Raw genomic sequence first — 6,000 nt, forward strand, 5'->3', positions numbered from 1 at the left:
TACTGCACTGCAGCCATGGCCCACGGCACCTTCACATTCACACAGTGGCTGGCCCCTCCTCTTCCTGCTCCTCGTCTGATTGACAAACAGTGACTGCCTGCCGGGTTCCTGAGCTGCCTCCCCGCTCTTACTACAATGTCCTGGCTCCCTGCTGCAGCTACTTACTTTTAAGAAACAAGAAAACCAGGTACCATGGGGGTGCTTTGTATGTGGGGGGAGGGGGAATACTGGGCTGTCATATGTGGGTGATGTGTGTCCTGGGGGGTGATATTGGGGGGCTGTGTATATTGTACTGTAATATTAGGTTCTGTGTGTACTGGGTTGATATGGGGATGGGAGGCTGTGTATAGTGGGCTGTCATGTGGGTGATGTGTGAACTTGAGGGGTGATATGGGGAGGGGGGCTGTGTATACTGGACTGTAATATGTGGGTGATGTGTGTACTTGGGGGTGATATGGGGGGGCTGTGTATACTGGACTGTAATATTTAGGGGTGTGCACCGGCCACTTTTCGTGTTTTGTGTTTTGGTTTTGGATCTGGATCTTTCTTCGTGTTTTGGATCTGGATTGGTTTTGCCAAAACCACCCTTCCGTGTTTTGGGTTCTGGGTTTTGTGTTTTGGATCTGTATTTTTTTGAAAAAAAGCATAAAAACAGCTAAAATCACAGAATTTGTAGGTTTTTCTGCTCCTATGCTATTATTAACCTCAATAACCTTAATTTCCACTCATTTCCAGTCTATTCTGAACACCTCACACCTCACAATAGTGTTTTTATGTCCAAAAGGTTGCACCGAGGTAGCTGGATGACTATGCTAAGCGACACGAGTGGGCGGCACAAACACGTGACCCATCTAGGCGTGAAACTGCAGTGGCAGACAGGATGGCAGTTTGAAAAACTAGGCCCCAAACTGTACATAATGCAAAGAAAAAAAAGAGGTGCAAGATGGAATTGTCCTTGGGCCCTCCCACCCACCCTTATGTTGTATAAACAGGACATGCACACTTTAACAAACCAATCATTTCAGCGCCAGGGTCTGCCACACAACTGTGGCTGAAATGATTGGTTCGTTTGGGCCCCCACAAAACAAGCTGGCAATTAATGTGTCCCTGCACAAACTGGCTCTATGGAGGCAAGATGTCATCCTCATCCTCCTCATCCACCGATTCCTCACCCTCTTCAGTGTGTACATCCTCATCCTCACAAAGTATTAACTCGTCCCCACTTGAATCCACCACCACAGGTCCCTCTGTACCTTCTGGAGGCTGGTCTCCCTGGAAGAGCTGATAATTCATTTTGATGAACATCATCTTCTCCACATTCTGTGGAAGCAACCTCCTACGCCTTTCGCTGACAAGGTTCCCGGCTGCACTAAACACTCTTTCGGAGTACACACTGGAGGGGGGGCAACTCAGGTAAAATAGAGCCAGTTTGTACAGGGGCCTCCAAATTGCCTCTTTTTCCTGCCAGTACAGGTATGGACTGTCTGCCATGCCTACTTGGATGCTGTCACCGATGTAATCCTCCACCATTCTGTCAATGGTGACAGTATCATATGCAGTGACAGTAGACATGTCAGAAATTGTTGCCAGGTCCTTCAGTCCGGACCAGATGTCCAAACTTGGTCCTGCCTGCCCTGCATCACCGCCAGCGGGTTGCTTAGGATACCTAAGTTTTTTCCTGGCAGCCCCAGTTGCAGGAGAAAATGAAGAAGGAGCCGTTGACGTGTCACGTTCCGCTTCAGCTGACAGTGTGTTCACCAGCAGGTCTTTGCACCTCTGCAGGCTTGTGTCGGCCGGAAAGAGAGACACCACATAGGCTTTAAACCTAGGATCGAGCACGGTGGCCAAAACGTAGTGGTCTGATTTCAACAGATTGACCACCCTGGAATCCTGGCAAAGCGAATGAAGGGCTTCATCCACAAGTCCCACATGCCGAGCGGAATCGCTCCGTCTTAGCTCCTCCTTCACTTTCTCCAGCTGCTTCTGCAAAAGCCTGATGAGGGGAATGACCTGACTCAAGCTGGCAGTGTCTGAACTGACTTCACGTGTGGCAAGTTCGAAGGGCTGGAGAACCTTGCACAACACGGAAATCATTCTCCACTGCACTTGAGTCAGGTGCATACCCCCTCCTTTGCCTATGTCATAGGTGGATGTATAGGCTTGTATGGCCTTTTGCTGCTCCTCCATCCTCTGAAGCATATAGAGGGTTGAGTTCCACCGCGTCACAACCTCTTGCTTCAGGTGATGGCGGGGCAGGTTCAAGAGTGTTTGCTGGCGCTCCAGTCTTCGGCACGCAGTCGCTGAATGGCGAAAGTGGCCAGAAATTTTTCAGGCCACCCAAAGCGTCTCCTGCATGCCCCTGTCGCTTTTCAGAAAATTCTGCACCACCAAGTTTATTGTGTGAGCAAAACATGGGACGTGCTGGAATTTGCCCAGATGTAATGCCCGCACAATATTGGTGGCGTTGTCAGATATCACAAATCCCCAGGAGAGTCTAAGTGGGGTAAGCCACTGGGCGATGATTTCCCTCAGTTTCTCTAAGAGGTTGTCGGCGGTGTGCCTCTTACTGAAACCGGTGATACACAGCGTAGCCTGCCTTGTAACGAGCTGGCATTTCTGAGATGCTGCTACTGGTGACGCTGCTGCTGTTGCTGCGTAAGGTGATACATCTACCCAGTGGGCTGTCACAGTCATATAGTCCTTAGTCTGCCCTGTTCCACTTGTCCACATGTCCGTGGTTAAGTGGACATTGTGTACAACGGCATTTTTCAGGACACTGAGGACACTTTTTCTGACGTTTCTGTACAGTCTCGGTATCGCCTGCCTAGTGAAGTGGAATCTAGACGGGATTTGGAACCGGGGACACACTACCTCCATCAATTGTCTAAATCCCACTGCACTAATGGCGGATACCGGACGCACGTCTAACACCAACATAGCAGTCAAGGCCTCAGTTATACGTTTTGCTTCAGGATGACTGCTGTCGTACTTCATCCTCCTCGCTAAGGACTGTTGGAGGGTCAATTGTTTAGTAAAAGTAGTGGTGTTCCTACTTCCTCTCTGGGATGATGAACGACTCCCAGCAGCAGCAACAGCAGCAGCGGCAGCAGTAGGCGTAGCAATGCAGGATCCTCCAGAGGAATCCCGGATAGGAGAGTCAGTCATGCCAGTGACATGGCCTGCAGGACTACTTCCGATCCTGACTAAGGAGGAAATTGACGAGGAGGGAGTTGACGGTGTGGTTTGCAGGCGCTTGGATACAACAGGACAACGGGATTTAGGTGTCCCTGGACTGCTTACGGTCTTAGCCAAAGTTTCTGAACTTGACAGTAACTTTTTATGAACGCGCTGCAGGTGCCGTATAAGGGAGGATGTTCCTAGGTGGTTGACGTCCCTACCCCTACTTATTTCACCTTTACATATGGTACATATGGCAAGACAGTTGTTGTCCGGATTTGGATAGAAATATTGCCAGACCAAAGAGGTGGAATGTTTGGTCTTCTGCCCAGGCATGACCGTGATGGGCTTTTTCATCCCACGGACAACAACTGTCTCCCCCGGAGCCTGATTTAAACAAACCACATCACCATCAGAATCCTCCTCGCCAACTTCCTCCTCAGCGCCAGCTACACCAGTATCCTCATCCTGTTGTACTTCAACAGTGACATCTTCAATTTGCATATCAGCAAGTGGACTGTGGGTGCTCCTTTCAGCACTTGCAGGGGGCGTGCAAATGGTGGAAAGAGCCACCTCTTCCCGTCCAGTGCTGGGAAGGTCAGGCATCGCAACCACCACCACACTTGGACTCTCCTTGGGGATTTGTGATATCTTCTTAGAAAGCACAGTTCTTCGCTGTGCTTTTGCCAGCTTAACTCTTTTGATTTTTTTAGTGGGAGGAGGGCTTCCATCGTCATGTGAAGCTGAACCACTAGTCATGAACATACTAGGGATCGACCTTAACCGTTCCTTGCCACTCCGTGTCGTAAATGGCATATTGGCAAGTTTACGTTTCTCTTCAGCTGATTTAAATGTCTTTTTCAAGGTCATTTTCCTGAACTTTGCCATTTGGGATTGTATGTGCCCTCTACTATGACATTGGGCATCGGCCTTGGCAGACGACGTTGATGGCATGTTATCGTCTATGTCATGACTAGTGGCAGCAGCTTCAGCACTAGGAGGAAGTGGTTCTTGATCTTTCTCTATTTTATTTTTATCGGAGAAAGTTTGGTCCTCCATTTATGTTATATCGATTTGATATATACGTGCGGCTAAACACAGAAAATAATTTTTTTTTTGGTTTGGACTGGAGTGTACTTTCAGGGGTTACAGCACCCTTTAACGGTCAAGCCAGCCGGCCCTTTACTTATGACACAGGCGCACGCTTGGCACTACTTTGTTGATGCACGTGCGGCTACTGCGCACACAATTCACAAACACAGAAAATAATTTTTTTTTTGGTTTGGACTGGAGTGTACTTTCGGGGGTTACAGCACCCTTAACGGTCAAGCCAGCCGGCCCTTTACTTATGACACAGGCGCACGCTTGGCACTACTTTGTTGATGCACGTGCGGCTACTGCGCACACAATTCACAAACACAGAAAATAATTTTTTTTTTGGTTTGGACTGGAGTGTACTTTGGGGGTTACAGCACCCTTTAATGGTCAAGCCAGCCGGCCCTTTACTTATGACACAGGCGCACGCTTGGCACTACTTTGTTGATGCACGTGCGGCTACTGCGCACACAATTCACAAACACAGAAAATAATTTTTTTTTTGGTTTGGACTGGAGTGTACTTTCAGGGGTTACAGCACCCTTTAACGGTCAAGCCAGCCGGCCCTTTACTTATGACACAGGCGCACGCTTGGCACTACTTTGTTGATGCACGTGCGGCTACTGCGCACACAATTCACAAACACAGAAAATAATTTTTTTTTTGGTTTGGACTGGAGTGTACTTTCGGGGGTTACAGCACCCTTAACGGTCAAGCCAGCCGGCCCTTTACTTATGACACAGGCGCACGCTTGGCACTACTTTGTTGATGCACGTGCGGCTACTGCACACACAATTCACAAACACAGAAAATAATTTTTTTTTTGGTTTGGACTGGAGTGTACTTTGGGGGTTACAGCACCCTTTAATGGTCAAGCCAGCCGGCCCTTTACTTATGACACAGGCGCACGCTTGGCACTACTTTGTTGATGCACGTGCGGCTACTGCGCACACAATTCACAAACACAGAAAATAATTTTTTTTTTGGTTTGGACTGGAGTGTACTTTCGGGGGTTACAGCACCCTTAACGGTCAAGCCAGCCGGCCCTTTACTTATGACACAGGCGCACGCTTGGCAATACTTTGTTGATGCACGTGCGGCTACTGCGCACACAATTCACAAACACAGAAAATAATTTTTTTTTTGGTTTGGACTGGAGTGTACTTTCGGGGGTTACAGCACCCTTAACGGTCAAGCCAGCCGGCCCTTTACTTATGACACAGGCGCACGCTTGGCACTACTTTGTTGATGCACGTGCGGCTACTGCGCACACAATTCACAAACACAGAAAATAATTTTTTTTTTGGTTTGGACTGGAGTGTACTTTCGGGGGTTACAGCACCCTTAACGGTCAAGCCAGCCGGCCCTTTACTTATGACACAGGCGCACGCTTGGCACTACTTTGTTGATGCACGTGCGGCTACTGCGCACACAATTCACAAACACAGAAAAAATTTTTTTTTTTGGTTTGGACTGGAGTGTACTTTGGGGGTTACAGCACCCTTTAATGGTCAAGCCAGCCGGCCCTTTACTTATGACACAGGCGCATGCTTGGCACTACTTTGTTGATGCACGTGCGGCTACTGCGCACACAATTCACAAACACAGAAAATAATTTTTTTTTTGGTTTGGACTGGAGTGTACTTTCGGGGGTTACAGCACCCTTAACGGTCAAGCCAGCCGGCCCTTTACTTATGACACAGGCGCACGCTTGGCACTACTTTGTTG

The sequence above is a fragment of the Taudactylus pleione genome, unplaced genomic scaffold, assembly GCF_031769625.1.
Source record: "Taudactylus pleione unplaced genomic scaffold, aTauple2 ptg000019l, whole genome shotgun sequence".
In the NCBI taxonomy this organism is placed as follows: domain Eukaryota; kingdom Metazoa; phylum Chordata; class Amphibia; order Anura; family Myobatrachidae; genus Taudactylus; species Taudactylus pleione.